This window comes from Poecilia mexicana, unplaced genomic scaffold (genome assembly GCF_051168715.1).
Source record: "Poecilia mexicana isolate PSO_F unplaced genomic scaffold, ASM5116871v1 scaffold_2, whole genome shotgun sequence".
NCBI lineage: Eukaryota > Metazoa > Chordata > Actinopteri > Cyprinodontiformes > Poeciliidae > Poecilia > Poecilia mexicana.
In genome coordinates this window covers 47,350,271-47,364,345 of record NW_028263371.1, presented here as the reverse complement: position 1 = coordinate 47,364,345, position 14,075 = coordinate 47,350,271, and the positions used below count along the sequence as shown (strand labels likewise).

At 36.1% G+C, this 14,075-nt stretch overlaps 1 long non-coding RNA gene across 1 annotated transcript in view; it reads right to left on the bottom strand.

Moving 5' to 3' along the window:
* The window catches only part of LOC106923554 (uncharacterized), a 68,036-nt gene extending 54,313 nt beyond the window's left edge, over positions 1–13,723 (bottom strand). The window contains exons 1-2 of the long non-coding RNA XR_001419438.2: positions 13,152–13,723; positions 12,940–13,017 (exon numbers count right to left, since the gene is read on the bottom strand). This is a non-coding gene — a long non-coding RNA (uncharacterized LOC106923554). The remainder of the gene's footprint in view (positions 1–12,939; positions 13,018–13,151) is intronic.
* Between the last annotated feature and the right edge of the window lie 352 nt (positions 13,724–14,075).

Sequence of the window (14,075 nt, the reverse complement as noted above, 5' to 3'; positions counted from 1 at the left end):
GATAAGACTGGGAAAGTCTTGTCAAGGTGCAATACAAGCAAAAGCAAGTCACCAAGGAATGCTCAGCCAAAAAGTCACTCAAGTGGATATTTTAATTTTAACTTGTTTATGAGAATAATGTACAAGTTCATTCATGTCTGAAGTGCTAGTTGGAGCATATAATACTTACATCCCCAGTCTTAATTTAATGACTCGTATATAACTTCACATTTTGTGCACATGCAAAGTTAATTTTGATGGTCTTTGACTGCCTTTTGCAGAAGTAAGCAATTTGATCTGCCTGTTTGTCTAATGTGTATTAATTTCCACTTCACACACATTATGGAGTTAAAAAATTGCATGTTAAAAACAGACAAAATTAAAACCGAGTGCATAAAGGTACAAAATGCAATTAAAACAAACAAAATTCAACAAAATTCAAAGGAATTCAGCTTAACAGCAGAGGACCAAACATAAAGGTTGGAAGGACAGATGAAGTGGCAAAGGAATTTGGTACTATGAAAGTCTGATAAAACTTCATTAATGGTTATGTGACATCATATCTTAAAGCTAGAGAAGCTAAAAAGCCAAAAAAACATGAAAAATAAACAAATCGCAAAAACATTTAACATTTTGATTTTGTGAATAAACAGTTTTCAACCACTTTTTTGGCATCGTCTGTCAACAAATTACAGAGTAAACAAAGTAAAAACGCAACTTTTTCAACAATTTTGCATGTAAAGACTTGCAGCAAACTTTTGATTAAATGTGAAGGTTGGGGTTATTCAGCAGAGATTCATGTAAAACATTGTGATCAAAATAAGCAATTGAAAATGCAGGAAACAGCAAATACATGATCAGGTACATAATGCACAATCACTTGCATGGACGTACCAAAGCATTTGCAACTTGGTAAAAGAAACGAGAAACAGCTTTTTGAAGTGAACCAGGGCATTGAGGATTGAACAAGCAGCTTTGAGAATTTCAATTCTGATCTAGGAAATGTACCAAAGCAACTGAGAAAAGCTGTAGGTGCATCATGATTTTATCATTTTACTTGAAGTGAAAAGTAGACGCATTTGCCAAAACCTAAATTGTACATTTGTGAAGTACAAACCGGATTCCAAAAAAGTTGGGACACTAAACAAATTGTGAATAAAAACTGAATGCAATGATGTGGACGTGCCAACATCTAATATTTTATTCACAATAGAACACAAATCACAGATCAAAAGTTTAAACAGAGAATGTGTCATTTTAAGGGAAAATATGTTGTTTCAAAATTTTATGACGTCAACAAATCCCAAAAAAGTTGGGACAAGGCCATTTTTACCACTGTGTGGCATCTCCCCTTCTTCTCACAACACTCAACAGACATCTGGGGACAGAGGAGACCAGTTTCTCAAGTTTAGAAATAGGAATGCTCTCCCATTCATATCTAATACAGGCCTCTAACTGTTCAATCGTCTTGGACCTTCCTCTTTATGATGCACCAAATGTTCTCTGTAGGTGAAAGATCTGGACTGCAGGCTGGCCATTTCAGTACCCGGATCCTTCTCCTATGTAGCCATGATGTTGTGATTGCTGCAGAATGTGGTCTGGCATTATCTTGTTGAAAAATGCAGTGCCTGAAAGAGATGACGATGTCTAGATGGGAGCATATGTTGTTCTAGAACCTGAACATAGTTCTCTGAATTTTCTTTAATGAGCACAGACTGCAATAAAATCAGAAAAAATATTGCACAAAAGTACTGTGTAGTGAGCTCAGCAACATTACAATAGATGTGAAATGATCATTGCAATGAAAGTTACAAGAGAAATATTGCATCACTTCTTTCCCTACATGGTAGAAAACATCCTGTCAAAGGAAAACAATGTGCAGCAGCTTGCTTTTCTCTGACACCAACTACTGAGTGTAAACTGAAAGATGTGTTAATACAGTAGAAAAAAAGAATGCATCTTGTAGAGTAGCACTGTCATTGTGTTCTTTCAGAATAAAAAAAAGTTTCTCCCTCCAGTCATAAAGCACTTCTTTCACTCATAGTAGAGCTAATTAAGGAAAGAGCATTAGAAAAAAAGCTGAGGTCCAAAAACAAAAAGAGGGAAGAAATAATCACAATTCTATAGAAATAAATTTGAATGTACAACAAAAACAGGTGACAAAGGACTGCAATTAATTATTTATGCATAATCACCTACACAGTTTGTGCTTCTGACAGGTCAATGCAGCAATCAAATGGTTGTCTTAATTGCATAATTGTTTGTAAACCCTAATAAGTATTTTACAATTTTCAGCCTCTGTAACTTTGAATCATGTCCCTATTTGGATGTTATATTTTGATATTCAGCTGCAAACATTGAAGTAGGGCAGAAACATATGACCTTTGCCTGAGGGCGGCCTCTCTCCACTGAGGTGGAGGAGGTTATGCGTTTCTGCTTGACTGTGCATCTCCACCTCTCAGACTGAACTCCATGCATGTGGGAAGTCAGAACTCCGTTGTGGGAATCTCATGAAACCCAACCCAACCAAGATGGGTTTCAAGTTGGAAAATGAATGGATTTTGCTTACTTACTTTGCACTGTTTAGCAACACAAGCCAACAGGAAGTTATTTAGCAACACAAGCCAACAGGAAGTTATTTAGCAACACAAGCCAACAGGAAGTTATTTAGCAACACAAGCCAACAGGAAGTTATTTAGCAACACAAGCCAACAGGAAGTTATTTAGCAACACAAGCCAACAGGAAGTTATTTAGCAACACAAGCCAACAGGAAGTTATTTAGCAACACAAGCCAACAGGAAGTTATTTAGCAACACAAGCCAACAGGGAGTTATTCATAAGCAGATATACAGTTTTGTCAACGTCATCCTTTAATTGACCAAAAGCCATAGGTCCAGCCAAAAGAGGTTAAAGCTAAAATATTCCATTGTTGCAGCTTCCCACTAAAATATTTTAAGCTAAATTCTTTGATCCAACATGAGCCATTTTCCATCATTCATTATTCTTTTATGAAATACATTCTAACTACAAATATTATGTACCAGGTATTTCCGAATACAAAGCTTTTCTCTTGAATATGGCTCTGTTTATTGATTCCTAAATAGCGATCTACAGTCAGTTCAAGTTCAGCTTTGTCAAATTTAAATTTCTTAATAAAACCACAGCCACTCATGAACACATTTGAATAACTACTTTGAACCACACTGTATTATAATACTATGTACACCACTGATTTAATGACATGGAATTCTGGCGACAAGGGGTAAATTAGTTCAACTTTCATACTTAAAGTGCCCATCCTCCTAATGCGAAACAGAATGTACCATCACAATGGCTGTAATTACGTACTTTTAATCTGTAGTGACATCCTCTGTGAGGTCTTTAAAATGCAGAAAAGGAGAGAAAGGTGAGGAACTTAGAGAGACTTACCGGTTTGTTTCTTAGAGAACTATCTTATGCATGTGTGCACACTGCCACACACACTCATCACACCCCTGAACTTTTCATTTTATTGTTAATTTTCTTTACAACCTTGAGCTACTCGTGCATCTGGTTTAGTGTCTGTGTTGATTATTGCTCATTTGGGCATTAATGTCAGGGCTGGTGAGACTAATAGTTTGTTCATAGTACCAGAGTTAAGGTAATAGGGCTATAAAACTGTTCCTCCCCACACTTATCACATGCACGGCTGCAGCAATTTAAAATGGCTAACTGAACACACAACAGTACAGTAAGGTAGTCACATACAAAGTAAGAACAGCAACAACAACAACAAAAAAAACAAGATTTGACAAAGGCAAAGTATATCAAGCTATGAAAGCTAAATATAATTATGAATGAATCTGGAGTATCTGCTTTTGGATTATACTTTGCTGTGAAGACAGTTAAAATGAGAAAGAAATTAAAGTTACACAAAAGCACCATATTTTTCTTTAACACTAAATGCCAATTATTTAATTGAGGTTTTGTTGCAAGCTTGCAAATCCCACCTTAGCACCCTAGCTAAATATGCATAGTTCTGTATTCTGGCCTAAAAACTTTCACAGTAGCTTCTTAGAGACTGTATTTCCACCTCTCAATCTCCAAAGGTGACCTTCAGTCATTACTGAAGAGGAACAGCACAATACTGTCTTCCCCGATCTCACTATTCAAGCTGCGAAAATGCAGAAAACGGCTGAAAAAAAGCAATGCGCAAAAAAGTACACCTAGGGAAAGGTGTTGGAGATGGGTGATGAAAGGGATGATGGGATGCAAATGGATGCATAAAGTGTTTACACATGGCTAATTTCATCCTGTCAATCTTGCCAGAGATTGAGGACAGTAAAAGTTGTGGAAAAATTGGAAAAACGAAAGAGTACAAAAAGCGATGCATAGTTATGAAGGAACTGAAAGTTACTAAGTAAAACCAGGGAAAGAGCTTTAAGGTTTTAGTATGTTCAGTTATCCACATTTATTGTAATATATATTAAACTGAGTGTCTTGGAAATATAATGATGAGAAGAAAATTAATCATAGGTTATATTATGCTAACCTTTAACATTTTACTGATAATGGCTGCTCTTTACATGAAAGGCCACACTGTACACATAAGACCACTAATTCTCTGAACACTGTTGCACATTTCCCTTGTATTTCAGTGGCCTAATAAGATATATTGCCCAAGTTAAATAATGCTCCAGCATCACTTCCCTACACTTTTAACACTGTGACATATATAATCTCATCGCCTGATAAGCCAGCCAGACAAAGACTTTTGTTAAATAATGCCAAACCATTATGCTTGATGAGCCCCACAGCCACTCTGGCCATGTTATCATGCATGCACATTACTGCTATAGCATTTACTCAGCTGTTATTCAAATACTGCAGCAATACACTGATAATACCGCTGCCATTTTAAATGATATGTAAGATAATGAAAGACTGACAAGTCTGAATTAATAAAGATTTATCCACCTTGTGATGCTAGATACTTCAAGCTGAAAGAGAAAGAGTTGTGACATCATGATCTACTTTCTGATTAATTAGGCTAATAATTATCTTACCCCTTGGGTCACTCATATTTGAACTTTCCATGTCCGATGATCAGTTGATTAGTAAATACAAAAAAAAGAAAGAAAAAAAAATGATAATGGTGAATGGTGTGAAAGCAGTAAAATAACTTACTCCATCCTTACGTAGTTGAACACTGAATCCAGCAGCACCAGTCCCAATACATGTGAACTTGATTTTTCACAAAATCTACCAACATTCCTCACGTTCAGACCTGCATATAACAGGTCTGTTATGGGTCTGTTGGTATTTCTTCTTGAAATACCAAGAAGACTGGAAAACCAAGTCAGCCATTTCAAGGATTCAGAACACTAAGCTAAGCAAATCATGAGTGCAAACAGACCATCTGTGTATGAAAGCATAAGGTTACATAATGGTATCATCAAGTTATTTCCATAACAGCACTCACTTAATGCTTTAGTAGTGGTACATTCTGTTGCTTATTCCACACAAGCTTTCTACATATCGAAAATATCTGTGTCAGGATGGTTTCTAGAGATCTCACTATGCTATTGTATCACATTTGTTCAAAGGGAAATTCTTGGACATTACTTCTACAAAGCTGCATACCTTTGAGATAAAAATGCTAAATATTAATGCAGTACAATGCATCCTGCATTTTTAGCTGTGGACACCAGACATCGGTTATGGTCAGATGTCTACATCATGTCTGCATCAGATTCTTTTGGGTGTCCTTGTTGTCCAGTTTGGGTGCTTCAGGATTTCCCCCAGTCTTTGTACTGACTGGAATCTTTATCATATCCCTTAAAGCATTCCTGTGTAGTTCTGGTATGGCTTATTAGTTGTCTCTCAGGAAATGCTTTTGCTTCATGTACAAGAATCTGCAGTTGGTATGTGTCAAACTAATATCCACATGAATACCAGGTGTATTAATATATGTGTGTACACACATAATTCAAGTTGAATATTTATATATTTGAGCTGATGAGAGCAACAATGAGAAAAGGATGAATTTTGGGATTACAATCAGCTGAAAGGTGATGCGTGAAAAAGACATGAAGGAAATGGGGGTAAAACCTGATGAAAATTTCAAGTCAACCTATTTTTGAAATGTGCCACAGTGTGTGGGAAAACGGGATATGCTGATAGACATGAAAGGCAGCTACTATTGTATCGATGCGTTTAAAATTGCATGACTGGGCTGTAGAGGATTTCAAAAGAATTCAAATGCAGGGTTCAGGCAGAGTTTAAATTAGAATACTGCGCCACTGCTCATCTCACACTCTCCATAGAAACCGCTGAGAAAAGTAGACACTCTTCATCTATTACAGAATTTATTTTTTTTTTACTTTTAATGAGATTATTTTTAGATAATTCATGTTTTAGGGACCCTAGTAACTGTGGTAAATTAGCATATTATCTCATATACAAAATAAAAAAGACACCCTGCAGGTTTGTTAGACTATATTTAGTCATTCTATAACTTTCTAAAAACTAATAAACAGCCTAATTACTTTATAGGGTGTTGGGAAACCTTCAAAACTTATTTTTCTGGGTCAGCATTCATATACTAACAATGTTTCTAATAAAACTATGGTATATCCAAGCAATAACACGTCTTTTAAACTTTGTATTCTCGGATTGGAAAACGGAGAATACAAAACTTTTCCTCAGCATGTGAAAAATGCTTACCGAAAGAGATGAACAAGGATAAAATATATTCAAGAAATTAGTCAGCAATGTAGGTAGTGGACTGTAAAATGAGAAATTAGTTTTGCAAATATGGAAATGACTTCAATGTGAAGAAAAGTAAAGAAATGTAAAAAGGTCACAGGTTTTGCTATTTTGGGCAATTGAAAGATCATTAGGACCATTGAAATTTTGCATACTTTCTTTCATATTGTTCAATCATAAACATGGACCTTAACTTGACAAGTAATAGTGCTTTGCATGTCATTATTGATTCTTTTATAATCTGCTGATGAGGTTGATGCAATAATTTTGATATGCTGGTCTATCCTGGTAGGCGTTCCTGCTGTTTTCACCATTGGTGGACAATTGGTTTCACTAAAGTCCCAAATTTCTTTGTAACCCACAACAGACTGATTGAGATTAATGACTTTGTTTCTAATCTGTTGTTGAATTTCATCCAGGAAACAGGTCTGTGTATGGCCAGTTTCCAAAAACAAGAATTGTGGCTAATTACAGTTATTTGTGACTAAACAAGGCACACAGTGTTGGTTTGGATGACTTTTTTACCATAACGATTGAATTTGAAAAGGCATTTTTTTATCTATGTATGTTATCTTTGTCAGATATCAAAGTTTATTTAATAGTCTAAAGCATTTAAGCGAAACCAAAACAATTGGGAATAAAATGAAATACTAAACAGTTTTTACAGCACTATGCATGGTAAGACATACAACATGCATGACTCCTCCCTCTGGGTCAAGAACCTGATGCCTATGACAAGTTATGTCTCCCTTATACTAATCCAGATGTCCTGGTGTATGTTGTAGATGTTCCTGTTCGTGGCAACTGAATTACGGATGCAATATTGACTCTTGTATGAGGGCTGGACCCCTTAATCTGAATAAGCAGACATAGGAATTGACAGTATTGTGAGAATATGTGCTGTGGTCAGCACTTGCGGAAAAGCAGTACTGCTTGAGGTCATGACACAGTTGTGTATACCAAATGCAGAAAGGAGACTACAGTCAACTACACCAGCGAATCTAAAAGTTATAAAATTCCCAAGCTTAATTTGCTTTCTCCATTTCAATAAACTCAATTATGCTGTAAATATTTTCCAGTCAGTTTTAGTATTTGAGTCACAGCCTTACACCAACACCTAACACATTATGACATCCATTAGTCCTCTAATCTCCAAGATTAGAGTCCTCTAATCTTCAAGATTAGAGGACTAATGTCTCAGCACGATCTAGAGAAACTCATCCATGCGTTTATCTTTAGCCGCATTGATTACTGCAACAGCGTCTTCACAGGTCTGACTAACAAATCAATCTTCCAGCTGCAGCTGATCCAGAACGCTGCTGCTTGCGTTCTCACTAAAACCAGGAAGATAGAGCACATAACTCCAGTTTTAAAGTCCCTACACTGGCTCCCTGTAGCTCAAAGAATAGACTTTAAAATACTGTTAGTTTATAAATCACTGAACGGTTTAGCACCACAATACATTAAAGATCTGTTATTGCTGTACCAACCGTCTAGACCCCTCAGATCTTCTGGTTCTGGTCTGCTCTGCATCCCCAGAACCAGAACCAAACGAGGAGAAGCAGCATTCAGTTTCTATGCACCACAGATTTGGAACAAACTTCCAGAAAACTGTAAAACAGCTGAAACACTGGGTGCCTTTAAATCTCAACTTAAAACCCACCTGTTTAGAGTTGCTTATGGCTAAATTAGGGTTAGAGTGTGGGTTTTGATGTCTTTGATGCTTTTAATGTTTTTATCTATTTATTAATTTCTTTTCATTTCTCTTTCTCAGTGTTTACGTTTTAATGATGTAAAGCCTCCTGGAAAACGTCCCAGTTAAAATTGTTCATACATAGACTTTAGCCTTTAACAGTTGTCAGCAATAAAGAGAACTTGCAAGTTGCTGACATAAGAAGAGAAACTAAATGTGACATAAATATCCAAAATAGAGTAGCTAACAAGACTTATACTTAATTTTTACTGGAGGAAACCCAGTCCTACATTAGAAATCAGGAAAGAAAATTTAGCAGATTTTTTTTTTGTTTGTTAATTTGATTTGTAGTCAATGTGCAAATTGGTAATTCCAACCCCTATTTCATGTAAACTAACTAACTTGCATTCTTAAGTCCTTAAGCTTTGCCTACGTGTTATGGAGAAAACTGAAAAAACGTTCAATCCTATAGTTTACGCAACTCACATAGACACTGGTTTACAATGAACTATGTAGTAAATACATTTATAAGAGTCTGCTCCACTCAATCTCAAGCTATGGTTCTTTGCTAGAAAAAGGTGTATTGCTTCCTCTGGTTTGGTGGTCTCGATGACAGGAGGTAAACTAGGTTTGTGTCTTGTTCACAAGTAATGGTAGAATGGATTGGAAGATGGATGGACAGATGGTGGTTTTGTGTACATCACTGAAGACATTGATCTAATCTGTTGTGAAAAAAAAGAGTTAGGTCAAAAAGTGAAGATCATGACAAGCAAGAACAAGATCCTGCGTGCAACTAGTTGAAATGAGATTCCAGTGTAGGATGTACAGACATGGCTGTGAGACGTTCTAAAATTACAGGCGACCATGAAAAAGAACTGCTGCTACTCCATATTAAAAGGTGATTGAGGCTTTTAATCAAAGCATTTGCATATCTGCATGTGGAACATTACCATTAAATAGATGGGCCTTCAGTCACTGATTTACTGAAGATCCATATAAAACATTTCCAAGGATGATGCAAATTAATGCAAGAAATGTGTAGTGAAATATCCCCCTTTTTATCTCCCAAAAACATCTGACAAAATGGCAAAAGTACAAAAAGGTGTTAGAACAACAAACAGAACCACGTTCTTCTACTTGCCTGTTCACTTATCTTAATTTACAGATATCTTTGTTGTGATCACAACTCACAGGTCGATAAGACATTTTAAAAGATACATTTTTGACATTTATTTGACTAAATTAATTTCTTTTTTAGAGTATTTCAAGTAAACATTTTGTTATAAAAATCCAAAGTCCTTACCACATACAAACTACCAGTATTCATTGTCTTCTTATTTTCTCCTATCTATACAGATTAGCAGATTTAACCTGCAAGACCTGCCCAAATATAGAATTGCTCTTTAAACTGTTAGAAAGCAAACTAGTTAGTGCACTCTTTTTTGAGTTACTGTTTCAAAAAAGGTGAGCATTATTTATTATACACATTTTTTTATCTGTAAGGATTAAAATTTGAGAGCAGTTTTTCAAGATGCAAAAATGTGTATGGGTCAGCAAACAGGAGAAAGACCAGTTGCACACCTTCATTTTCTCATTGATTAACCCTGCTAATGTGCTAATCTAGCTTTGTATTCTTTCTCAGTAAAACACTAGCCTCATCAAGACCCAATTAGCTCCTTTGAAGCTCACGGTGATCCATCATAACACGATAGACACACTCATCTTTTCTCCTTAGTGTAGCAACATGCAGTTGCCTGCTCTAGTCGATACGCCTCCCTTGCAGAACTACTGCAGAATGGTGGTCTTCCTTCGATCAATAGCTAACAGAAATTAATGGAAGAATGAAGCTCACATACTTATTCATTAGTATGGGAGCTTCACAAAAATAAATATGTATATGGGATTTTGATACCAAAAACAAAACAAAAGTTACGACTAACTTTCACAGAGTGAAATTAGAAAAATTACACTATCAGCACTAAGGCAACTTTAGTTCTGTAGGCGTGACAGACAGTTTTCTGCTGTTTTTCCTGAGTTATCACAGATTTTCCCCAAGTCATTTTTACCAAGTCTAAGTCAAGTTTCAAGACTCTATTGCCTTCTAATATTAGGCGTGTGCCATCCAATTTGTCTAAAACACAGAAAAATATTGAATTTACATCACTATACTTAAGACTAATTTAACTTATAAACATTTAACATTGGCATTTTTGGAACAGGAGTTTTGTTTACCTAATCAGAAATATGATATGGATATAAGAGATTGATTAATACCATTTAACGTTGAATTTGTGAATTAATCAAAAAGTCAGTGGTTTTATTTTTACGTGGTATTGTCTTCATTGGCACACCTGTTAATTCTCATGCTCACATTGTGTATTCCTGTACTATCAAGTGCATTATTTAGGTTTTACAGGTTGTAAGACATCCAGTTTGTCAAAACCTGGAAAACTAGTAGTTTTGTTAACTTCCAAAACCCCAGGGGGGAAAGACATATTTTTTTATAAATCAGGTTTTGCTGTGGTGATAAAAAAAAATTATTGTAATTATTTTTACCTCATTTTGTTTTAAAAGTTTGATATAAAGCATGTTTTTTTTTTTGTTTTACATATTTGTAAATACTATCAACATGTTGTGACTGCATAGCATGAGACAAAGTCTGTGGGAAAAAAAAAGAAGAAAAACTGAGTTCCTCTGCCTCGTCCATGTGGTCCTAGAGCCATCTCCTGGTCAGCAACAACCAATCAGAGCCAGGAGGAAGGTCTTACCGCTGTCATTCACCTTCGTGTGCGTGCAATAACATGTATTGTCCAACTAGAAGAGATTATCAAGGCTACAGCGTAAGAGGAGGATCTGATAGTGATTGTATCCAACCAGCCCATTTAAAAACTGGTAGGAATTATTGCTGGATGTGAAACTGCTGAATCTAATGACTGGATGTGGAAAATAATGAGACTTCTTCCACTTGTTCTAGACATATAATCAGTGAAAAAAAAAAAAAAAACCATACAGTGTCCTAACGAGACTGCATGACTGGTCAGAAATTTGAAGTGGCTGTGGTTTATGAGGAGATTATGTCATTCCCACTTTTCTGCTGACTGAACTTCCCAGGAGCTCCACACTTAAATTTATCAGTAAAGTATGAACTATTCTGGCCAGATTAAACAGTGTCCTTGTTCCACTTTAACTCAGTTAAAATAATGACTGTTGTGGAAAATATGTGCAGGCCTCGAGGCACTGAGGGAAAGTAATGGCTTAACTAGGGTAGAAAAACGAACTCTACAGAGTCTACTATAAATGAAACAATAGTCCAAGTAACAGGTAAACACAGTAAAGCATGAAGCAGAATATGAGTAAGCACAAGGATCTTCTGTGAAATAAGAATGGATACAAAAGTAATCAAAACCTAGCTGAAAAAAGCAGAACTAAAGTCTTTCAGATCACTATGCATTAAGCTTTTAATAAATGATGCAAGCAACATATCATTCTGAAATAAATATAACATTAAATGTATGCAAGTCAAAGCTCCTTACAAAACCCTGCATTTACCATAATATAGTCAGCATTCAAATGGCCTGCTGTGCCTGCACCACAGTCAGTTTTGTTGTTGTTTTCTCTTTCTACAAAAACTTTTTTCTTTCTTTATGACTATTCTTATGCAATGATGGTGTAAATGTTACCAAAATAATAGTGTGTGTTCTATCAGATGACCGTATCTGAATAAAATCTGCTTTTAGTGTTTTTAGTCTGAACATGCTGAAATATTGCATCTCTGCGGACGGACGGACGGACGGATGGATGGAGGTCTTTCTTACTGCATATCAACAGTGCTACCAACTATTCCAATATGCAGCCCTGCTGAGACAAATTAACATCACCTAGTTCACCTTAAAACTTAAAGGGGCTCTGAAAGCTAGCTGTCATCTTTGTACCATGAAAGTAAGTTGCATCAAATTGTATGAAATTTGTTCCGGGTAACCAGCAAGTAAATAAATCAAAATGTGTGGGGCGATTTGCTGTTGTGATTTACACAAGAAACCTTGAGGTTTGAAATTATGGAAAATTTGATGATTATTATGAGTAGCACAGCATAGGACCAGCTGTGTTGTCAGTGGTTTTCCCTCTCCATCTGCTAACACCACAACTGAGATTACACACTCCCACTTCACTGGCTGTTACTTCCTGAAGACACATGCATGCACAAATTTAGACAAATGCACAGCTGTTCTTGGGCTGTTTATTTTTAGGACATTTGATTGATGTGGCAATAAGTCTTTCCATGCCTTGACAGTTGAGGCAAATTAAAAAGTTCAATATATGGAAATGGTATTCAAACAACATTTTGTAGACTAAAATGTTATAAACTTTATATGAATATTTTAATATTTTATATTCATCAACATTTAAATTGGGATTTTAGTGTACATGCAAGTGAATATATTTATGTTGGTTAATATCTTTGGTCAGACTGATATTTCAAAAAAGCCCATTACATTGAAAATGAATCCTATTGACTTACTTTCAGTTCAGTTGTTTTTGAGTCGTACACAACAGTTGAAACGAGGGGACTTCAAATCCAGGCCTTGGCGCCGGTATTCTGCAGTGAGATTGAAGATATGACCTAATTACTCAGATGAATATTGCGGTCCGTCACGACGTGCCACGTAGCCATAAAATAAAGTCCGTGTCAACATGTAAGCACACTCGCACACAAACATTCGCACAACTTACTTTTTAGTGTCAGGTCAAAGTGGTGCGGTGTTCCTGCCTCGGTTGTCATATCCATCCTAACTTGTAATTTTTAGTGTCAAACATTTTCCCGCTTCAGATTGTGGCGCACTGGGGAGAGAGTCACGTGATGACGTGATGATGTCATCAGGACGTATTGGATGTTTTCTATTAGAGCGTTGTATTTTTAGTCACAGGTTTGTTTATTTTTTTTTCTAAGCGTTATGGTTATTTTATTTTGCATAATTTGATAAGAGTTTACTTCAGTTAGAAGTGATTTTTTATTTTTTATTTTTAACCTTCTTGTGGGCGGAGCCTTTGGCTATAAGACGGCTCTGCACCGCAGCGAGTCAGTCTGAGTTTAGGCTCCAACCAAATCACCTTGAAGGTGATGGACTCTTGCAGTGGAGGTAGTGCTGTTGTCTGTCTGTTTGTTTTTTTCTTTTTTTAAACCTGCATTGAACGTAAATATGCTGTGTATCTTCATCTTTGTTCACCTGAACACAAGCACAATAACTATCACTGAAGTGAATTATGGCATTGGTCAATCATTTTTGTTTTGACCAAGTCATAATAGAGTTATATATATATATATATATATATATATATATATATATATATATATATATATATATATATATATATATATATATATATATATATATATATATATATATAGGGCCTGTTCCTGGGCGGCCTCATCCTGGCCGCCCAGGAACAGGCCCTAAACACCAGAGCAATAGAAGCTCAGATCTACCACACCAGACAAGACCCAAGGTGTAGGTTGTGCAAGGAGGCCTCTGAGACAGTCCAGCACATAACAGCAGGGTGCAAGATGCTGGCAGGGAAAGCGTACATGGAACGACATAACCAAGTGGCGGGCATAGTGTACAGGAACATCTGTGCAGAATATGGACTGGAAGCCCC